We start from the raw sequence: 24,174 nt of genomic DNA, 5'->3' as shown, positions 1-24,174 counted from the left end.
TAATAACTGCTGCCTTCTAGCGACTGCAAGTTCAATTGCAACACAAAAATGCTACACAAACACAGTCAGTATCTCATGTTTATTGTAAATGAAAAAAAAACATTTTTTCATTTTATTTTAGACACTTTTTATTGAAGTATAACCCATAGAATAATATATAATAATACATAATATTGAAACAATAACCTGGAAAAAAATGATCTAATCAATTTGATATCAGGGAAAAGCCCCAAACATTTAAAACCCATGAATAAAAGGGGAAAGAAGACACACAACTACAAGTACGACGCATCACAATACATTAACACAGGAGGCATTTTATTTCATTTTTTGCCCCCTGCAGCACTTCTCCAGGTTAAACTCTTCCAGCTATTTTCAGCAGCCTCTCTTCATCTTCTCAAGGCTCTTTCTCCCACTCTTTCCCTTTACCCGAGTGTCGGTGCTCATTCCTGATTATTGCCCACATGTTGTGCAGTTCTTCCCTCCAGTACACATGTCTGATCTGGACGAGACCAGCGAAGTTGCCTCGTTTGTGATGGAGGGATGAGGTTACCTGAATTTGTTCCTTGATTTGTGTTACTTAGAAGTAGTGATTTAAAAAAATGTTGACTTTAGGGTTGGGCGTAAGGGTTAGGGTAGGTAGGTAGAACTTTATTGATCCCTCAGGAGGTCTCCTTCTGGAATTCTTTTTTTTTTTTTACAATTTATCCACAGTAAATACAGCAATTTTCCATAAAAAATAATCAACATAAAATAAGAACAAAGAGAAATAAAGAGAAAGAACAAGATGATACAATCTGAGGCTAAAGATAAAGATAAAGAACATAGATCAAAGAGGGTTAAGGGTTAGAGTTAGGGATTACAGTTAGGGGTTAGGGTTAGGGTTAGAGTTAGAGTAAGAGTTAGAGTTAGAGTTAGAGTTAGAGTAAGGGTTAAGGTAAGAGCTAGGGTTTGGGGTTAGAGTTGGGGGTTAGGGTTAGGGTTAGGGTTAGGGTTAGGGTTCGGGGTTAGAGTTAGGGTTAGGGTTAGGGTTAGGGTTAGGGTTAGGGTTAGGGTTAGGGCTAGGGTTTGGGGTTAAAGTTAGGGTTAGGGTTAGGGTTAGGGTTAGGGTTAGAGTTAGAGTTAGAGTAAGGGTTAAGGTAAGAGTTAGGGTTTGGGGTTAGAGTTAGGGGTTAGGGTTAGGGTTAGGGTTAGGGTTAGGGTTAGAGTTAGGGTTAGGGTTAGGGTTTGGGGTTAGGGTTAGGGTTAGGGTTAGAGTTAGGGTTAGGGTTAGGGTTAGAGTTAGAGTTAGAGTTAGAGTTAGAGTTAGAGTTAGAGTTAGAGTAAGAGTAAGGGTTAAGGTAAGAGTTAGGGTTAGGGTTAGGGTTAGGGTTAGGGTTAGGGTTAGGGTTAGGCTTAGGGTTAGGGTTAGGGTTAGGGTTTGGGGTTAGGGTTAGGGTTAGGGTTAGAGTTAGGGTTAGGGTTAGGGTTAGAGTTAGAGTTAGAGTTAGAGTTAGAGTTAGAGTTGGAGTAAGGGTTAAGGTAAGAGTTAGGGTTTGGGGTTAGAGTTAGGGGTTAGGGTTAGGGTTAGAGTTAGGATTAGGGTTTGGGGTTAGAGTTAGGGTTAGGGTTAGGGTTAGGGTTAGGGTTAGAGTTAGAGTTAGAGTTAGAGGTAGAGTTAGAGTTAGAGTTAGAGTTAGAGTTAGAGTTAGAGTTAGGGTTAGGGTTAGGGTTAGGGTTAGAGTTAGGGTTAGGGTTAGAGTTAGAGTTAGAGTTAGAGTTAGGGTTAGGGTTAGAGTTAGAGTTAGAGTTAGAGTTAGAGTTAGAGTTAGAGTAAGGGTTAAGGTAAGAGTTAGAGTTAGAGTTAGAGTTAGAGTTAGGGTTAGGGTTAGAGTTAGAGTTAGAGTTAGAGTTAGAGTTAGAGTTAGAGTTAGAGTAAGGGTTAAGGTAAGAGTTAGGGTTTGGGGTTAGAGTTAGGGGTTAGGGTTAGGGTTAGAGTTAGGATTAGGGTTTGGGGTTAGAGTTAGGGTTAGGGTTAGGGTTAGGGTTAGGGTTAGAGTTAGAGTTAGAGTTAGAGTTAGAGTAAGGGTTAAGGTAAGAGTTAGGGTTTGGGGTTAGAGTTAGGGGTTAGGGTTAGGGTTAGAGTTAGGATTAGGGTTTGGGGTTAGAGTTAGGGTTAGGGTTAGGGTTAGGGTTAGGGTTAGAGTTAGAGTTAGAGTTAGAGTTAGAGTTAGGGTTAGGGTTAGGGTTAGGGTTAGGGTTAGGGTTAGGGTTAGGGTTTGGGGTTAGGGTTAGGGTTAGGGTTAGAGTTAGGGTTAGGGTTAGGGTTAGAGTTAGAGTTAGAGTTAGAGTTAGAGTTAGAGTTAGAGTAAGGGTTAAGGTAAGAGTTAGGGTTAGGGTTAGGGTTAGGGTTAGGGTTAGGGTTAGGGTTAGGGTTAGGGTTAGGGTTTGGGGTTAGGGTTAGGGTTAGGGTTAGAGTTAGGGTTAGGGTTAGGGTTAGAGTTAGAGTTAGAGTTAGAGTTAGAGTTAGAGTAAGGGTTAAGGTAAGAGTTAGGGTTTGGGGTTAGAGTTAGGGGTTAGGGTTAGGGTTAGAGTTAGGATTAGGGTTTGGGGTTAGAGTTAGGGTTAGGGTTAGGGTTAGGGTTAGGGTTAGGGTTAGAGTTAGAGTTAGAGTTAGAGGTAGAGTTAGAGTTAGAGTTAGAGTTAGAGTTAGAGTTAGAGTTAGGGTTAGGGTTAGGGTTAGGGTTAGGGTTAGGGTTAGAGTTAGGATTAGGGTTTGGGGTTAGCGTTAGGGTTAGGGTTAGGGTTAGAGTTAGGATTAGGGTTTGGGGTTAGAGTTAGGGGTTAGGGTTAGGGTTAGAGTTAGAGTTAGAGTTACAGTTACAGTTACAGTTACAGTTACAGTTACAGTTACAGTTACAGTTACAGTTACAGTTACAGTTACAGTTACAGTTACAGTTAGGGTTAGGGTTAGGGTTAGGGTTAAGTATGATTTCCATGTAAATAAAAAAAGATGGCAACAAGTCAACTTTTAAATGATTCAAGAAAAATCCAACGCTTGACGCTAACGGATAACAGACGGACTAGTCTTTCTTTGTGAATTCATTCATGGCAAAATTGTGTTTCCCGTTAAGCTCCGGCTCCGGAGGTGTTTCAGCGACAACAGAGACTCCCATCACATTTTCCTCATTTGAAGAGTTGAACAATTTGGTTTGAAGTGTCGCTCATTTTTTAGGGGGTGGGAGGGTACGGGGTGTTTTATTAAAGATGTGGATTTGGCTCGTAACCACGGCTCCACAGTTCTACGCCGGCGCCATTTGCATAAAGAGCCGGCAGTCTGGAAAGTTTTAAACAGATTTGCTGGCGAAAAAAAAAAAGTGGACTAAAGGACGAGCGACAAAATAAAAGCCTTCGGGAGCAGCGGGTGGGTTTGTTATGCTGTGTGTACGTGGGGGTGTTGTTGGTGAGGGCAGAGGGAGGAAGAAAAAAAAAAAAACGGGGGTTGCTGGGGAGGCGAGCTTTCGTGGCATGTGTATGAGAGCAGCAAATCCGACTTGGTTGGTAAACAGAGGCTCCAGGGACACTTCTTTGCATGCAGGCTGCTTTGGACTAGATGGAAGCTCAGTATGAGTTTGATAGAGAGAGAGAGCCTGTAGAAATCAGCGTAAAAAATGCCAATAAGGCTGAGAGCTATTGCTGAAGCAGAAGAAGAAAAAAAAACACCCATATTCAGACAAACAAACATGGAAAATCAAACACCAAAGCACCCAAAAATACAAACATAATTATGTGTGCACGCCAACTCTGTTCTTCTTGAAGAATATCAGAGCGACGACCGTGTGTATTCATCACCAATATATTTCACTCTGAATCAACTTTTGTCTTTGAAGTTATGAGTTCTTGGCTACTGTATTTTCCCTTTCAAACCAATATATGGAGGATATTTTTATTTTTCAATATTGCCCAAATAGTTTGGACAAGCACCATCTTGTTAAGGAATAAAGCAAAGATGATTATGTAAATAATTTAATAAATAAGTAATATGCAAACACAAAATGAAGTTAATTGGTTTCTGAGGTCTTAAGTTTTATCATTTTTGACTGAATTAATTAATTTTGGTTGAGTAAGTTGTTTGTACCGTGTCATATATTGTCTGCTGTTTTTTACCATGTGCTTCACATTGCACAGCTGCACCAATTGACAAACTTATTTTATTGTCGTTAACTATTTGACAAGAGTATGTTTGTTTTTTGTTTGTTTTTTTCTCATTCTGTAGTTTTTTTGGTGAATCAAAATGAAAAATTGTATAATTTTCACATTGTTTTTTAATGTTTTGTTCAATAAAACTAATTTAAAGAAACACAAGCAATAAATGAAAACACATAATAATAATAATAATAAAGAGAGAAAACATGCATTTTTTTGTGTGTTTTAGACGAATGATACCAGATTTACAATTTTAAAATACATTTCGGATTAAGTTACTCAAGGAGTAGAATTGAAGAGTTAATTAAAAAACTGGAATTGTAAAATATTTGTTGGCCTATAATACATTTAGTGTTTTGTTATTGCTTACTGCTTACAAAATACTCTATTGTACTTTTCATATATACAGCATATACAAACACAAATTGAAGTGAATTGGTTTCTGAACTCTTAGGTTTTCCACTGAATTAAATACATGTGTTTTCGCCTCTTTTTAATTTTTTTTTGCTGTTCTTTTTTAAAATATTGTCTGTTGTTCTTTACTAAGTATGTGCGTTACATTGCAGTGCTATTGTACCATTTTACACACTTATTTTATTGTCGTTAACTATTTGACAAGAGTATGTTTGTTTTTTTCTCTTTCTGTAGTTTTTTTGGTGAATAAAAATGAAAATTTTTATAATTTTCACATTGTTTTTTAATGAAAATGTTTTGTTCTATAAAACTTATTTAAAGAAACACAAGCAATAAATGAAAACACGTAATAATAATAATAATAAAGAGAGAAAACATGCATTTTTTTGTGTGTTTTAGACGAATGATACCAGATTAACAATTTTAAAATACATTTCGGATTAAGTTACTCAAGGAGTAGAATTGAAGAGTTAATTAAAAAACTGGAATTGTAAAATATTTGTTGACTTATAATACATTTAGTGTTTTGTAATTTCTTACTGCTTACACAATACTCTATTGTACTTTTCATATATACAGCATATACAAACACAAATTGAAGTGAATTGGTTTCTACTCTTAGGTTTTCCACTGAATTAAATACATGTGTTTTCGCCTCTTTTTAAAAAAATTTTGCTGTTCTTTTTTTAAATATTGTCTGTTGTTCTTTACTAAGTATGTGCGTTACATTGCAGTGCTATTGTACCATTTTACACACTTATTTTATTGTCGTTAACTATTTGACAAGAGTTTGTTTGTTTTTTTGTTTGTTTTTTTCTCTTTCTGTAGTTTTTTTGGTGAATAAAAATGAAAGTTTTTATAATTTTCACATTGTTTTTTAATGAAAATGTTTTGTTCTATAAAACTAATTTAAAGAAATGCAAGCAATAAATGAAAACACATAATAATAATAATAATAAAGAGAGAAAACATGCATTTTTTTGTGTGTTTTAGACGAATGATACCAGATTTACAATTTTAAAATACATTTTCGGATTAAGTTACTCAATGAGTAGAATTGAAGAGTTAATTAAAAAACTGGAATTGTAACATATTTTTTGACATATAATACAATTAGTGTTTTGTAATTGCTTACTGCTTACACAATACTCTATTGTACCTTTCATATATACAGCATATACAAACACAAATTGAATTGAATTGGTTTCTGAACTCTTAGGTTTTCCACTGAATTAAATACATGTGTTTTCGCCTCTTTTTAATTATTTTTTGCTGTTCTTTTTTTTAAATATTGTCTGTTATTCTTTACTAAGTATGTGCGTTACATTGCAGTGCTATTGTACCATTTTACACCCTTATATTATTGTTGTTTACTATTTGTAGAGAGTATGTTGTTTTTTAAAAATATTTTATTTTGGATGAAAAATAAACTTTTGCAATTTTCCTATCGCTTTTTCTTAATAACAATGTTTTTATCCTATAAAACTGAATAAGAAAGCATGACAAATAAAATGAAAAACACAAAATAATAATAATAAAAATAATTATAATAATTATATGTAATATATAAATTACTGAAAACATGCATTATTGTATTATTAAATACTAAATTCACAAAATTAAAATTACATTTTGTATTAAGTTACATGATGAGTAGAATTGAAAATTAAATAGAAAAACTGGAAATATAAAATGGTATTTGACATATAATACATAAAGTGTTTTCTAATTGTTCACTGCTTACATACTCTTTTGTAATTTTTATCCAGTAGTTTCTTGATAGAAAATCTTGCCTCACTTTTTTTTATTCATTTTCAGGAGGATTTGGTGTTTATCTCTTCTCCGGTGTTTTGTCCAAGACATTCTTAAACCCCTGTTCTGTGTTGTCGCTCCGGGCCGTAAACTTTAGGTAACAAGCAGAATAAACAAAATCGTGAATACAATTGAACGCGACACAACGCGACGTGTACTTCAGAATAATCAAGTGGATTATTATGTGGAAGTGATGACTCTTTATTTGTGTTAAAAAAAAAAGAAGAATAAAAGGCTTAAAACAGGAAAATGAAATCAAAGTTAACCCGAATCCGTGACTTTGATGTGAAAGTACTTTTTTTTAAACGATGTAAAGTTGCTTTGTGGTTCATACGGAGATGAGACACACTTCCCTTGAGATCTGTTCTCTCCTCCCTCCCTTTCATTCCTCCTCCTTAGAGGGAACTAGTGGTAATTTGTCTTCATCAACCATTATGGACAACCTGAGGAACAAAACCTAGACCCGAAAAGCATCAAATCAACAGCACATTTTTCAGAAAATGGCAGATCCAATTTTATACATATCCCAGAGGCTTCTTTTCTAACTGTTGGTGTGCTGACCCTTCACTCATTCCACGCTGCTGCTTATAGCCAAAGAAGAGCTTTTTAGATTGTTTCTGTCTCTTACCTCTGGAGATGAGCCTCACATGGCAGAATGCTAACAAGCTAGTCCTTCTTTTTTTTTTCCCCGCTGACGGATCTGTGACAACATGCAGATCGACCCTGCCGTGTTCATGATCGTCTACATAGAAAAAGAGTCTTTTTCATCCGTCGTCTAGATGGCGAAACGAGAGAGGGTTCGTCTCATGAATATAACTCTTAACTAACGTGTAATTATCGCGATGAAGCCGTCGAGAAAGAGTCTGTGGTGTTTGATTGTTTCCAGTCAGTGCCGCTTATAATTCATAAAACCTGTCAGATGCTAACTTGACAGCCTTCTTTCTCACTTCATCGTCAATCTTTTTTTCTTTTTTTTTTTGCCGTGGACACGTTGTGAATCTTTCAGACGTTTACGAGTTGACAACTTTTCAGTTCCGCTGATTAATTGCTGCAAATGGTTCCTGTCTTTTGTGAGCGACTTGTGAAAAAAAAAAAAGTTTTTTATTTATTTATGTCTAAAAATCTTTTGTTCCAAAAAAAAGAAGAGTGCAACAGTTAATACAACCTAGATTGGCAAATTAAAGGAGATGGAAAGTATTGATACAGCATTAGTTGTTTGCTGCTGTATCATGATGCAGTGTGTTTTTTTGGAAGGCCACTAGATGGCATAAAAATAAATATGCCAGGTTTCATTGATTATTTGTAGTATTTTCCAGTACTTCACTCTGGTGTTGTGATACTGTAGTAAAAAGGATATATGTGTAGTATTGTCGAGTACTTGACTCTGGTGTTGCAGAATTTATAGACCACATGACTCTGACACGTAACTGCTTTCATTCGTTTGTTTTCAAACCAAAATATGTCCAAATATCAGCTTTAAACGCTGCTGAGGTCCACTGTATCCTCTCGTCCTCAGTTATCGCCAGGATCCTGCTGGATTTAAATGTTCCTTTAGCTGCGGAAGACGTAATGACTGATTGTCAATCCAAAAATGAAAAGAAAACTGACAATGCCTTCAAATATTAATAGGAAAATAATATCGCGATATATCGCCATTTAATTTTCACATAACACAAAGTACACAATAAATTCCTAGATATGAAGGACTTTATCTTCATGTCAATTTTTAAAGACAAACTGCTCAGTCAATAGTTTGTTCGTTTGTACAAACTGCATTTAAAAGTTAGTGATGTGTTGATGAAGCTTCATGAAACAGTGTCATGTTGTTTAGAGGTCAGTAGGTGGCGCCATCAGTTAAAAAATGATGTTTCATTAGAACAGTTGTTCAAAAGAAAGGAAAATAGTGCAGAGACGCCATCTAGTGGACTCTGAAGTTAATGACATTGTTTCATGAAGCTTCATCAACACATCACTACTAAACATAAACACAGTCCTTTAAAGACCAATATGGACACCGGGGTAAGACAGAGGGACACCAAGACCACAGACCGTGGAGAAAAAGACAAGACAACAAATAATGGTCCTTTACCACTTACTCTACTTGATTCAACTTAGTTTCTGTTGCGTTTCTACCAGCACAGTACATCGAAGAAGATGCTGCTTTTAGTACCTGCGACAACGGCACAAAGGAGAAACAAAATGCCATTAAATCATAAAATAAACACACAGAGAATGTCGATCTGAAAAGTGGTTCCTTGGTCCATGGTCTAGGTCTAGACCTATTTGTTTCTGGTAAGAACACCATAGCCTCCAAATTGCAAAGCTCTGTGTTTCAAGGCCCTACACACACCGTGACCAGAGGGTATGTTGAAAACACAACACAACAGAGATTGTCGTGGGAAAGTTCCTCTATACCACCATGAGCGAGAGGTACAATTATTGCGAATGTCCTCCATCTTTGACAGCGTCCACTTTCGAGATGAGAGGCTCTGTCAACAGGGATGTTCAGATAAAATATAGTTTCTTTCTCTCTCTATCTTGAGTGGCCATCTTGACATGATGCACTTCAGCAGCTCTCCGGGATGGTCGATGTCTGAGGAAGACCAAGGGTAGAGAGGTCTTAACCTCTTTAAAGTATATTTGAGTTAAATAAGGACTTACCTTCGAGGGCATCAAAGAGTTAAAGACTTCAAACATGTCGACCTGATGCCGTGTTAGCGTCGACATTCTTCTAGAAATACAAGATACAATACATCTTTTTTTTTTTTTTTTTTACCAATTCCTGGTTTATCTCAACCAATACGTTTCAGTAGCAGAACATTCTCTGCCCCATCTGTTTTACCGAGCCATGTTATCTCTATGGAAAGCAGACAGCGAGCCCCGCGCTGCCTGCGAGCACATGTGGGATGAGATGGAAGACGGATACAAGGAGATGGGAGACGACATGGTGCACGGAGCATTGAAGCAAAGAAGCAGCAAGGGAATATGTCAAGAAATCAAAGCCCAGACAAGTTTGAGGAAAGAGTATTCAGATGCACAAACATACACTGTGTTTTTTTTCTCAAGCCTGCAGGTGAAAGGAAGGCGAAATTAAATTCTATTTAGTTATTTATTGAAACCAGGCTCTGCTCACAACATGAAAAATGTTTTCTAAAGTCTGTGTTTCTGCTCCTTGTGACTCTAAAATATTTGAAAAAAAACAACCATGATTTGCAGGTAACTATCACCTATTTCTCATCATAATATACCAATTTATTATATTTTTATAAATATTAATATTGGAGAAGGGGTGTTCATTCATATCGTTTACTTCCTGATTATCCTTTTTGAAAACATAGAGGAAGCTAAATCTGCGATTTACCATTTTATTATGTCTCTTTATTTTCTTTGTAGATTCTTTTTATTTGGTTTATTATCTTCCCAATCAATAATCTATAGTCATAGTTAGTTATAATCTATAGTTATAGTATAGTTATCTCACTAAATACACTACTTTAGTTATATTTTTTTATTTTGTTGAAACGTAAAAAACACAAAACCAAAAAATGATTATCCTGACAAATGACACAGAATCATCATATTTAAAAATAGTATGTAACATAAATATGTAAAATAAATACATAATTAAAATCTGTTCAATACATTTGTTTGACAAGTTCTGGTCTGAGATATTGATTTATTTTGTTTGAGAATTCAAAAAAAACTTATGAAGCAAATATAATAAAGATACATGAATGGAGAGTTTTTTAAATGGTTAAAAAAAATCTGAAAGCATAGACAGGTATGTTTTTTAACATACATCTCTAAACCATTTATATGTTCAAAGATCAGATTTAAACACTGTAAGAGTCCACTGTATCCTCTTGTCCTCAGTCATCCTCGGGATCTTGCAGGATTTCAATGTTCCTTTAGCTGAGGTAGACGTAATGACTGCTGCCATCTAGCGGCCAAAAGTCAATTTCCAACACAACATGATCATCAACACATCACTAATGTGTAGTATTGTCGAGTACTTGACTCTGGTGTTGCAGAATTTACAGACCACATGACTCTTGACGAAGTCGTAACTTCTTTCATTTGTTTTCAAACCAAAATATGTCCAAATATCATCTTTAAAAGCTGCTGGAGTCCACTGTATCCTCTTGTCCTCAGTAATCGCCGGGATCTTGCAGTATTACAATGTGACTTTATGACTACTGCTACTAGGTGACCGGAAGTTTAAATGCAACACAACAATGAACACAGCGTGAATATTTGCAAGTTAATTGTTAATATATTTAGTTAAATCTGCAATATGCAATTTCTCTCTTTGTTTAATTATCTTCACCTGCATTTTTTCATTCAAAATAAATTTCCATTCCATTTCCAATCAATAATTTAAGTATAGTTAACTCACCAAGTACACAATTTAATTTATTTATTTTGTTGGAGGATTAAAAAAGTAATGTAGCAAATAAATACAACAATGTTGTTGAGGGAAATAAAGGTTGAAAGGTTAATACATTTGTGGAGATGGATCACTTTTCCACATGATTATTGGATGTTTACAATAATAAGGAATGAAGAAGCAACAAGTGTAAGGTTAGAAGAATATTCGTTGAAATGCCTAATGAGAAACCATTTTTTTTTCCCACTCAAAAACTGCTTTCTTGGAATCATTAAAAATAATGAGACACTTTGTTTCCTCAACCTTCTTAATACAATTTGATTGTTTCACTGATAAACAACAGGGGATATGAAGGTCAGCTTCACTCTGCAGAGAACATCGGAATTAGGACATTTCTTTAATGAAAGTTATCTCGGCAATTACTTGTCACTTGGTTATCTTTGATGCCGTTGACAAACGCCTGTCTGGAATAATGATGAGATATCGAAAAAGACATCTGGCTGCCCTTGTCGTGTCCTCTGTGTACCTTCATAAAAATGTAAACAATGTGAACGGTTAATGACGGAAAGCCCTGACACGACACTATTGTGATACAAAGCCATTGATCGCGGGAGACAGAGTGCCGTGTAAAATCTATTTATTGCACTTTACATGGAAAAGTGAAGCGTGTAAAGGATGTCACATCATCCTCAGAAAATGACCTTTTAATCAGATGATGCAAAATATATCTATTTAAATGTATTTTCAGGACATAAACTGAATCAGCAGTAATGCAAGGACACCCGTCCGAAGCTTTGCTAGGAACAGCGAGCCATCGCGCAAGAGAAAACCCCCTGCAGGGACCCAGATGTGCGCTGGCATTCTTTTTACCCGTGGTGACGACTGGCACGGTCCCCGAGGGACCCCACGTACAGCTGTGACCACGGATCATTGTGACTGAATGCACATTCAAACCCACTCTTGCAGGTTGGCAGATGTGCAGGGGGTTCGTCTGCTCGCACAGAGCTCCAATCTGGCCTGTGGCTCAGGCACAGACCGGTTGACCACTGATGGGAACATTATTAGCTGAAGTCAGGGAACCCTAATGAAAACTCCAGCAGAAGCTATGAACTTGTGAGTGCATGGAAAACTTTGTCTTTGTCTGCCTAGCCTTCTTTACCTAGGGTCGGGTTGCGAGGGCACCAACTCCAGCAGGGAGTCCCTGATTTCCTTTCCACGGAAACATCATCCAGCTCTTCCCAGGGGACCTCCAAGGCTTTTCCAGGGCGAGCTGAATAAAACAGTCTCACCACCGTGTCCTAGGTGTCCCTTTTGTGGTCTCCTACCACCTGAACACATCACCAGCAAGGCATTCAGGAGGCGTCCTAATCCAAAGCCACCTCAACGGACTCTTCTCAAGGTGCAAGAATTGCGGGTCTATCCCAGCCTCTCCTGGATAACCTTGTTCTCACCCTTTACTCTAAGGGAGAATCCAGACGCCGTCTGGAGAGAAGACATTTTGGCCGTTTATACCTATGATCTTGTTCTTTCGGTCTCTACCAACTGTGACCAGATGAGGGTAGGGTCTCATATTGACCGGTATATGGTCATCTTCTGGCTTAACCCTTTTTACCACAACATATCGGCGTACATTCCTTCCTTGTGAACCCAAGACCCTAAGATAATTGCACTCTTATGTTAGGGCAGGATCTCATTCCCAACCCCAATGGAGCATCCCAAACCTTTTTCTGACTGACATATGAAGATATGAGCAGGACCATGTCATCAACAATAAGCAACAACCCAGTCCTTAGCCCACCAAAAAAAGAAGACTCAGTCCTTTAACAAGAAGCTTATTTCAACATTTAACTGACTAAAATTGTCTGCAGTTGATTCAAAACACTGCAGCGAGAATTCTGAGCCGCTCTAGTAGAAGAACTCACATTTCTCCGATCCTTAAAACTCTTCACTGGCTGCCAGTTTCTTTCAGGATCAACTTTAAAATTCTGGTTCTTACTTCAGATCTATTCATGGTCAGACCTTCCATCAGTGATCTGATCCAGACTTACACCCCAGCTCGGGCTCTGAGGTCTGTGGATCAGAATCTACTGATGGTTCCTCGCACACGGTTCAGGACCAGAGGAGAGAAATCCTTCCAGACTGTTGCTCCTAAGCTTTGGAAACATCTCTGTGTTTGATGATCTACTGACTCCTTCAAGAAACATCTCAAGACATTTTTATTAGTACAGGCTTTACCTTGATTTTCTGGAACTCCTGTTGTGTTCCCGGTGGTACCTTGACCTTTTAAGTATATATTTTATTGATGATTATTTTGATCGTTTAGTCACTTTGTGACCCTGGTCTGGAAAAGCGCTCTAAATATAAATTACTTACTGACTTACTTACTTAAAATGAGTAAGTTGGTGGAGTGCCTCAATAAGAAAGCAGAATTCCGATTGGCTGATAACGATTGTAACGGGGGGGGTTGGGGTGCGAAGCCACTGGAGGCTTGTGAAGAGAGTGGTGGAGCCGTGTAGTCTGGGAGATTTGGAACAGGTTGAAGACAAGACGAGCTGCTGCAAATTCTGGATGAGCTGCACATGAGCCGCCAGGCAGCCGGCAATAGATGGAGATGACAAGAGGCTGAAAAAGCCCAGATGTGAAGGGATAAAGATCTGGTTGTTGACTGTTTCAAAAGGCAAGGAAAGATAGAAAATGAAAAGCATTGAGGAGGAGAAGCTCGCTGGCGTGGAGGAGCTGCTAAGTGGCAGCGAGGAGATCAAAAGGAGGGATGAATAAGAGGAACATATGTGGTTTTAGAGTTGCAGGGAGAACACGGGGAAGAGTTTCGGGGGATGAAAATGTTTCATTAAAACCAAATGTTAGTTTTGGTTACGGGAAGTTCACCCTAAGAGAAACTATGAAAACGCCTGGTACCAGTTTGGGAGAATAAACACAAAGATTATGACATTAACCTACAATATTTTAAACATATGAACAGAAGAAAAGGATCATTGAGGACAAAAAGTGAATTGTAAACTTAGCATATATAATGTGATGTATATTTTTTTGCGTTCCTAGCTTAGACATCTACCGTCTCAAGTATCTTGTAAATACATTCACCCCAAGCTTTATAAGTATTTTTAAACAATGTAGCTAATCTATAATTTGAATGGGGCCTCCAGGGGGCGCTCTAGTAGGTGGAAGAGCGCCCCCTGGAGGCCCCAAAAAAGATGATAGTATTTGGACCAAAGTGTGACATGAAAATGTAGGATTCCAACCGCAATTTAACAATAATATACTCCTTTAGTGGTACCACAGTGGAACAAAAAAATATTCAAGGGTAGTTAATAATGAATAGTCAATGATGGAAAACATATTAAATACTGCATTCATTGCAGCTGATAACTTAAAGATAATGGATCTGACTGTTGAAGATGTAAATGGATCTGCTACGTATACATTTGGCATCAATGAAACGATCAGGGAAAGTTGGAGATGGCAGCGTAAAATACAAGACAAACAGAAAACAAAAGCTTAATGACATAATTAAAGTGGATGGTCTGAATAATATAACATAGTTTATCTTGCCGTTTTACTGCCGTGCTGCAGACATGATAAGAAATAGAGGATTTATTTATTTATTTTGTTTAACTTGTACAAAGTGGATATATATGCACAAATCATATCAACATAATTTTTTTCTTTTTCAGTTTCCTTTTGCATTTAATTGCACTTTAATTACAGTAAATGTACAATAAGTGTTCATACTAAAACTACATAAAGTACAGGAAATACTGCAAAAATAAGACAAGATATAAGTGAAAGTAATTTATATTCCCTCATTATCTTTTAAACAGCTAAGCCGGTCCACTTTACGATGTCGAAGACGGTACACAAGCTGTCAAATAAAGGTAAATGGCCTTGAAGTCCCCAAACAACCAACCAAGTGCTGTCATTTGTCGAGAATCTTGCCAGCAGCAGCCCAGAGGCTCAGTCTGTGTAAAACAGACATTTGCCCAGAGGCCGTATCCGTTTGATTTTTCCCACTGCATTGTGTGCACCGGAATCCAACACATGACCAGAATCATTCTGCATTTTTAAAGCCAAAAATCGCTTTTTCAGAAGATCCCCAGAGCAATATAAGGGCAACGGATATAACACGTTCTTAAAGACGGACGAGCAAGGAATAAAAAAACGCTCATTTTGAGTGGTCTTGGGATGTTGTTGAGAAATCCAGAAACAGAGCCAGCCATACAACTCAAGTTACCTTTCTGAGGGAGAAGACAGACGTTGTTTGAAGGTGTGTACACATAGATCTGCATAATAAGTGGAGGACTTGAAATTGTAGGAACGTTTTAGTCTCCATTTACTGGAGAATAAACTCAATCGACTTGTGCATCTCATCAAGAACTAGTGATGTGTTGATGAAGCTTCATGAAACAGTGTTATTTTGTTTAGAGGTCAGTAGGTGGCGCCACCATTTTAAAATGATTAGAACAGTTGTTCAAAACAAAGGGTAATAGTGCAGAGACGCCATCTAGTGGACACTGAAAATAATGACACTGTTTCATGAAGCTTCATCAGAGCATCATTATCAAGAACCATTTTAAGAGTTGTTTTTTATGGATTATGATTATGGGATTAATGCCAGATCATTTACTCGAACAGGATCCCATTGGATCATTTAAATGTCACATTTCTATTCTTATTTATTTTTAATTATTTATTTTAAAAATGGACGCTCTCACACTTTGTCTCCTTCTGTTCCTCCATAATCCAATAACTATAGGGACCATATGGATCCACATCAAGTCTATTCCAGAGATCTTCAAATAAAAAATAGTGAGAGGTCAAATGTTTTCTCATAGGAATGGTCTTGAACTTCTTTTTATAAGCGTAGCCAATCTTTCAATTTAAACATTTACTTTTCACTGCAATTATTTGTGTTTTTATAAACATTTCTTCTAAAGAAAATAGGGAATTATATCTACGTGGAACAATAAGTGACCATTTCCAAAGTCATAGTCTGTTGCTTCTTTTTTTAAAGGATTCATGTTAACTTTAGAAGTGTCGCCTAATGTTCCCACGTTTATTCGACTGTTAGCATCTAAAAGAATCAATAAAATACTGGTTTATTCATTTCGTTTTTTTTTAATGTGAGTGAATGTTTCAACCTTTCGCTATAACACTCAATAACGCTCAATCTGATGTTTTAAGAAGGCAACATAGTTCTCAGCAGTGATGGTTTGATGAAGCTTCATGAAGCAGTGTCAGTATCTTCTGAGTCCACTAGATGGCGTCTCTGCACTATTTTCCTTTGTTTTTGAACAACTGTTCTAATGAAACATCACATATTTTCTAAACTAATGGCGCCACCTACTGACCTCTAATCAACATGACACTGTTTCATGAAGCTTCTGAGTTGTGTTTTATTTCCTGATTGTTGTTCGAACGTCGTTATTTCTTTCTTGTAATAATATTCAACACTGAGTGTTCACAGCAAAGAACATTGGTAAGATAACAATTCCCATTTCGATGAAATGACTCAATAATGAAAAGTCAAATGATTGTTTTTCATCTTCTTTCTCTTCTCCACCCCCTCTACTCTTTTATTATGTTTTTATCTTGTTGTGCTGTTGATTGAAAACAATAAAAAAAAAGCGTAATCATTCATTTATCCTGAGGAAACGCCGTTTTAGAACTTGCTCATGTGCACTAAAAACATCTCAGAGCTTAATCTTCGACAACAAAGAGCCAATTACCTCGGAGCCAAATTGCAAGTTCCCTTTAATTGGATTAAAAACTGATATTTATGATAATACACGTTAACATGTCTTTAATTTGTTTAATACCACACTTTGCACAAATAACACAAATTAAGACGGTGAACGTTTGGCAATGAATAACATCTATAAAAATGAAACCAAACGGTTTTAATCGAAAAACAAGTTGAAACGTTTGTTTTAGTGACTTTTAATAGTTAAAGAGATAAACGGTCCAACTGAGTCGTGATAGAATTGGTTCCTGTGACCGGCAGCCTTTGCATGTAGTTTTGGACTTTAATGGTAAATAAGAGAAAATATTAAGAACAAATATGTTAACATTGTTTTCTTGTTAAATAATAAAATAGAATGAAGTGAAAACAATAAAAAAAAAAAGGATTTTGCATTTTTAACAAAAATGGAAATAATAAAAATATATTTATTAAAACTAAATATAGATAAAAAATGAGTGAAAGTACTAGTAAGTAAGTAAGTAAGTAAGTAAAGGTTATTTATAAAGTGCAGGGCCACAAAGAGCTTTAACAATCAAAAGCGTTCCAAAGCTTAGGAGCAACAGTCTGGAAGGATTTCTCTCATAACCATCAGTAGATTCTGATCCACAGACCTCAGAGCCCGAGCTGGGGTGTAAGTCTGGATCAGATCACTGATGGAAGGTCTGACCATGAATAGATCTGAAAGTAAGAACCAGAATTTTAAAGTTGATCCTGAAAGAAACTGGCAGCTAGTGAAGAGTTAATGATCGGAGAAATGTGAGTTCTTCTACTAGAGCATAGTAAAAGTAAAGTTTTGTATGAACTGCAGGCGAGACAGATCCTTCTTGTTTAGACACCAAAATAAACAGTTACAATAGTCTAAACGAGAAGACAGAAACGTATGGATTATAAGATCCAGATCGTGTTGTATCATACTACAACCAATCAAAGTAAAACAGAGGGAAAAAAAATGAATAGATGCAAATTCTTGTTTGTATTTTGAATTTTCAAAAAAGACAGATGGGAGTAAATGTATTTTTAACTACATCAAATATATACTGTATTTTTCAAAAACAAGTAAGAATAAATACTTCAATCTAACAGCATAAAACAGTTTGTATTTGCAGTTTTAAAAACAACAAAAAAAAAAAGAAATATGATCAATCAAAATATAACAGAGGGAAGAAAAAAAGGTTCTGTTTTTGGAATTATTAACAAAGACTGAAGAGAAGAAGAAAGTATTTATTGTGATTTAATATCATATATTCATATTTATGTTTATTGGAAAAGTACTGAAGTTAAACAAAATAAAACACATGGGATAGAAAATAAAATAAATGGGGAAATGAAGGCCTAATTTATCAACATTCCAAAGTCAAATTAAGGGTTTTACGCGGATCTTATGAAGATAAATTGGGACAAACACCCACAGGTGGCGCTGGACTGCACATAACTAGTCCACAAACGCACACAAAACATATTTTTTCCATAATATTTTGAATAATTGTTTTATCGATGCTTGTGTTGATCAGTGAAGTTCCATTGCTTGACAACCTTCTCGGTGATATATATGGAAATGTAACAGATCAGTAAAGAAAATGAAATCATCCTTGCCGACAACAAAAAAAACAAAACAAAAACACATTTGTTTCCTCCTCAACCTGTCGCCGTGATGTATACACTCTGGCAACACAAAGTGTAAATTAGCATTTGGTGGAGACGTTGAGTCATGCGCCTGAAACCGTTGTGTATTAACTGTCAAACAACACAGGAGCATCAGAGGCGGATCATTATTGCCGAGCGTTGCAATCCCATCAAATGCTTGTCATTGTTAAAATGGACACGCTTTAAACGCATCTGTCATCCTGACCCATCCAGTTTAATCACCTTGAAAGAATCCCGGGAACAAACACGCCGTCAAACGTACTGTTGTATGTATTTGCTGTGAAAAGTAAATTACGCTTTTAAAAAAAAAAAAAATGCTGTACTTTTCATTTCACGTTTCTAACACGATGCATGAAAGATTCTTCAAATGAACAGGCAAGTTGAGAAGATGTGGTTCTCGCTGCCAATTTAATAGCGAATCTAGTCGCGACTTTACCAGCGAGCTGGTGGCGGAAGACATTAAAGCGGAAACGGCTTTTGTTTCTCTGGCGGCTCTCATGGGTTTTACTGAGACATGTTCTCGCTGCTGTGTTAGATTCTCCATATTTCTATTATTTTCTTTTAGTGTCTCTTTATCGTGGTAGCAGCCAAGGAGAGGAAAATACTGCCCTCGAGGTTCTACTCAGGGAACGATTGAATATGAATAATTAATGGAAATAAACTGAGGTCAGCTGAGGTAATGAAAAAAAGAAGAAATAAACATGTTTGTTGAAATTGAAAGTTATCGTTCAACCATAATTTCACTCATTTTCTATTTAAACAATAAAATAAAATAAAAAAACAGGAAAACTATTCTTTATTTCATTTTTTTTTTCTTCATTTTTAACAAAAATGGAAAGTAGAAGTTCATGTAATAAAACGTAATATATATCTATCTATATAGATCTAAATATTATATATCTATATATATATATAGATATATAAATACATCAATATATGGGGAAAGTACTACAATAAATCAATAAAACAGAGCAGAGAAAATAAACAAAAAAAACAATCAAACTGTTTGTATTTTGAATTTTCCAAAAAGCCAGTAGAGAGTAATAAAAACCAAATTAAATACATACTTTTTAAAGCAAGGGACCAAGTACTATAATTAGAAAAAATAAAACAGGGAATAAAAAGGGAAACAATAAAATAAATATTGCGTCTTTCTTGCGGTTTAAAAAAACAAAAGAATGTTATTTTTTAATGAAAATCAAAATAAAAGGATATTTTGAATGAATAAAAAAGACAGAAGAGAAGAGGAAAGTATTTATTGACATTTATATATATATATACAGTTTATATATATATAAAAAAAGATAAACTTAACTAAATAAACTAGAGCGGTGGACAAAAGGGAAAGAAGATTCATTGCATCCGGCAGGGATGCATCATGGGAGTTTTCAGTTATGTGTGCACCATTAATAGGTTAAGTTGGATAACTATTGCCTTTCCCCAAGTTCTGTTGACAAGTACACGCTGATACTACTGACAAAAACAACCAACTGTCCATCACAACGTGGCGAAGGACAACAAGCCTTTTCGTGGTAACCTATGGCCGGTGACTGCTCGTGGCTCGGTACCGAAGGTCGGGGGTCAATCATCTAGTCTACACGATTCAATCAACACAACAGAAGTTCTCTTGCTTACCTTTTGACAAGTTTAGACTCGGAGAACATTTCTTTTGTCAGGTTATTGCAGCGACTGGTTAACTTCCTTTCAATTTCCAATAAAGTTCAGAAGGGATTTTCAAAGAGAATTCTTGAGGTCCTACAATCCAAAGTGATTTACTCTATAATTAGACTGTTCTTTTGCATCATCCTCCTGCAAACCACCAAAGCTGATGCGTTGGCATATTTCAGCTCCTTCAATGGCAAATGAAGCATACAAAATTAATACACCCCCCCCCCTCAATTCTTTCATATCTGGCTGGTTCCCTTCTTTTACTTTGGTGTTGGAATTACAATGTCCTAGATAAGGCTTTTTAAATTATTCACGTAGGAGGAAAGTGGCTTGTGTTTGGAGCCAAAACACCTCAATGAGCTTCTCTGGTGTCCACGAATAAAACTAAAGCATCGTGACTGATCCTCGAACCCTGGAAAAAAAAACCCTTCCATTTTGGATTTCAATGACCTCTAACCCTCCTTAACCTTATACATTCCAAATGAAGATACAGTTTGTTTTCTTTCCCCTTAAACTGTTTGAGTTATTCTGTACTTTGAACCAAGTACCTTCGGATTACCTTATTTATTTTGCCACCAGACATTAAATTCCACTTGAACCCAGATCCTCCCCAAAAATAGTCATCGAACATGAGCACGACTCTAAACTCATTTTAAATAACTTTGCAAGTATAATGTACGATATCTAAAAAAAAAAAAAAAATACCCACCAAATCCCCCTGCTTTAAAAAAGTTCCTCCACTAATGAAGGCTGCCCCACTTCCCTAGTGACACCGGCCTAAATCACACTCCAGCGCCTCCTGAACGCACACTCCACAGTTCATACTCACGACATACAAGCAGCACAAGTACTGATGGTTGTACTTGTAAAGAGATGTTGAAAAGTACTTTTTGAGTCAGTCGATCACTCACCTTCAACTCCAAAATGACACTTTCTTTTAGAGAAAGGTTTAAAAGATATTTAAGAAAAGCATAGTGTTGCTTTAAAGTTGAACTAATGTGTTGATTTAAGTGCGTCTTAAATAGATGTTGGACTCTATTGTATCATCAGTGTGTGTCTTTTTGTACAAAAACTCTCTTTTCATATAAGGAAATGATCTTAAGCCCCACCCACTGAAAACACTTTGTTTTTCTGGAGATTAAATCGTGTTACCTCGCTGTGATTAGTCAAAGATGGAGGTTTGTCACCGCACGTCATCAATCCTGGAAGTCTCCACCTCCAAGGGACTTGTTGTATAAACAAAGCGGGGTGTGATGACAGCTGGCTGGAGGAGGAGTGAAGCCATTATTACGTCATAATGGACTCTCGTAACCTCTCGTTCGCCCAGATTTCAGAGCAACTTTATAAAGTAATAAGTTGAAAACATGGTCATGATGAGGAACTTACTGCATCTTGGAGAGAAAGATTCAACATTTGAAACATGCAAGTAAGTCAGGAGGGTTTGGTTTTCACATGAAACGACCTTTAAGGCGAAAATAAGCCCACGATGACATTGGCGGTAGTAAGTAGGTCAACCAGGTCATCCTGCTATCTTTAGTGTGTACTCTGCCAACATACAACAAACATGAATATATCCATATACTGATCACTAAAAGTTCTCCTTTATCTTTGTCCAACACCAGAAAACATCCAAATGCCTCCATTTAAGAATTAAATAAGTCTATATTTTAAGCTTTTTTTCTAGCGGCAGCTCCAAGGGTCTCAAGGTACATCTTGATAAATATGTTCTAAGTGCCTTAACATGGTCTAGTTTTGTCAAAAAAACTAATTCAAAGTTGTTTTTTTAGCACTCCAACAAGACTGACAAATATACTTCTTTCAGTCTGAACAAAGTATAACTATTTATTGGAATGTTTTATCCATAAAAGTCCCAAAAGAACATCTTATTCTTTCCACTGTTTCGTTTCAATCGGTTAGGAACTCTTTCAATATTGCTGACTCAGCATTTTTCAATGGTAGTCGTTTTGATCCCACAAGAGCTTTGATGATTGAGACACTTGACACACATGCTGATGACAAAAATACCGTCTTCTTTAAGACTCAACTTCCTGGAGAAACTCCCTGGTGACTGAAGCTCATCGACTCCCTTTGACAAATATAATTAAAGAACGTTTGAATTGATCTACTGAGGAAACCAATGACATCAGAGGCGGCAGTGAAACCAAGAACAACTGCTTCCGAATCACAAAAAAGGACATGGTTTGCTTCATATTCTCCGTCAGTAGAACAACATGTCACTGTCACGTCACAGGAGGTCGAGGAGTTGCAGGTATTGATCGTCACGGGTCGTCGACGTGTTAGTGACCGAATTTGTCATCTGTAACCCGACCCGGACGACTCCCGGGGAAACGCCGGCGAGACAGGACTTGGCGTCGTGGAAGAACAAAAGCTGACTCGTGAGCCTGTGTGTGGAAGGTGATGAACTAAGTTCTGACAACAGTCTAATTAATGCAAAGTGATTTTGGCAGACAATTGCCATTTAATCGCAGACGGCGCCAACTGGGAAGAAGAACATCTTCACTTAAAATAGTTGATGACTTTGTGGCCATGAGGCAAAAACAATTGCGTGACAGCCAGATTGTGACTTTTAATTTAAAGGGTCTGCCAGTAAACGGAGAAATTTGTCTTCTACTCCAGTGGAATAATGGACTCCAGGCTATAAAGAAATTGATGAAAAAAAAAAGAAAGAAAGGGGGGAACAGATACTTTTATTTCCTTGTGTTGGGAAATTAAACAGGCAGAGCAATAAAAAAACCTGCGTTTGAGAGACATTTCCAACAATTACTGAAGAGCCCCTCAGCAATGTGTGTGCGTGACTTCAGATAGATATTTATATGCTTTTATATTTTCATATAATTACTACATATTTATATATATATGTGTGTATGTATATATATATGTAAGTTTTATCTATCCATCCATCCATCCATCCATCCATCCATCCATCCATCCATCCATCCATCCATCCATCCATCCATCCATCCATCCATCCATCCATCTATTTATCCATCCATCCATCCATCCATCCATCCATCCATCTATTTATCCATCCATCCATCCATCCATCCATCCATCCATCCATCCATCCATCCATCCATCCATCCATCCATCCATCCATCCATCCATCCATCCATCCATCCATCCATCCATCCATCCATCCATCCATTTATCCATCCATCCATTTATCCATCCATCCATCCATCCATCCATCCATCCATCCATCCATCCATCCATCCATCCATCCATCTATACATCCATCCATCCATCCATCTATCCATCCATCCATCCATCCATCCATCCATCCATCCATCCATCCATCCATCCATCCATCCATCCATCCATCCATCCATCCATCCATCCATCCATCCATCCATCCATCCATCCCTCCATCCCTCCATCCCTCCATCCATCCATCCATCCATCCATCCATCCATCCATCCATGTCCATGATTTGAGCTAATTTTTGTCAAATATTAGGCCAGTAAACTGTCTGTATTTACTTTCTTCTCTCCTCCTCTCTCTTAAATGTTTAAGTTATTGGGTTTGTTGTTTCTATTCAAGTCATTTTATGTTCTATACATTTCAATATGTTTATTATTTTATTAAGTATGTTGCAGTAACTGCCTGTTGGCAAAGTCCATCATTTACAAATGATATAAATACAAATATGTTCGTAATGTGAAACTTTTTTATGATAGGTTAAATATTACTACTTTGATTGTTTCAAACGTTGAAGTCTTCTTCTCCAAGATGCAGTAACTCCCTCATCATGAACAGGTTTAGAACGTATTACTTTATAAAGTTGCTCTGAAATCTGGGCGAACGAGAGGTTATGAGAGTCCATTATGACGTTATAAAGGCTTCACTCCTCCTCCAGTCAGCTGTTATCAAGCCCCACTTTGTTTATACATGGAGTCCCTTGGAGGTGGAGACTTCCGGGATTGGCCACGCACAGTCAAAAACCTTGATGCTTGACCAATCACAGAAGAGTGGGCGTGGTTATGGTAAACAAGATTGAATCTCCAGAAAAGTGTTTTCAGTGGGCGGGAAATAAAAACATTTTCTAATGTCAATATTTAAATGAAAAGAGAGTTTTAAACAAACACACACTGATGATACAATAGAGTCACACAACTATTTAAGACACACTTTAATCAACCCATTAGTTGAACTTTAATCATTTAAAAAGTATTTTTTTATTTATTCATACGTTGAGTATTTGATACACAAGTTTATCAGGCATATATTGACCCAAAGAGTAGAAACTAAAAGAAAGTTTCTATCCTGTGTATAAAACTTCACTGCA

General features: G+C 36.7%; 1 long non-coding RNA gene across 1 annotated transcript in view; it reads left to right on the top strand.

Annotated features, from left to right (window-relative positions):
- The first annotated feature begins 2,156 nt into the window (after window positions 1-2,156).
- The window catches only part of LOC148072271 (uncharacterized), a 72,697-nt gene continuing 50,679 nt past the window's right edge, over window positions 2,157-24,174 (top strand). The window contains exon 1 of the long non-coding RNA XR_015712878.1: window positions 2,157-2,425. This is a non-coding gene — a long non-coding RNA (uncharacterized LOC148072271). The remainder of the gene's footprint in view (window positions 2,426-24,174) is intronic.

Source organism: Callionymus lyra, chromosome 9, assembly GCF_982586985.1.
Source record: "Callionymus lyra chromosome 9, fCalLyr1.hap1.1, whole genome shotgun sequence".
NCBI classification, from domain to species: Eukaryota; Metazoa; Chordata; class Actinopteri; order Syngnathiformes; family Callionymidae; genus Callionymus; species Callionymus lyra.
This window is presented reverse-complemented; position numbering and strand designations above follow the sequence as displayed.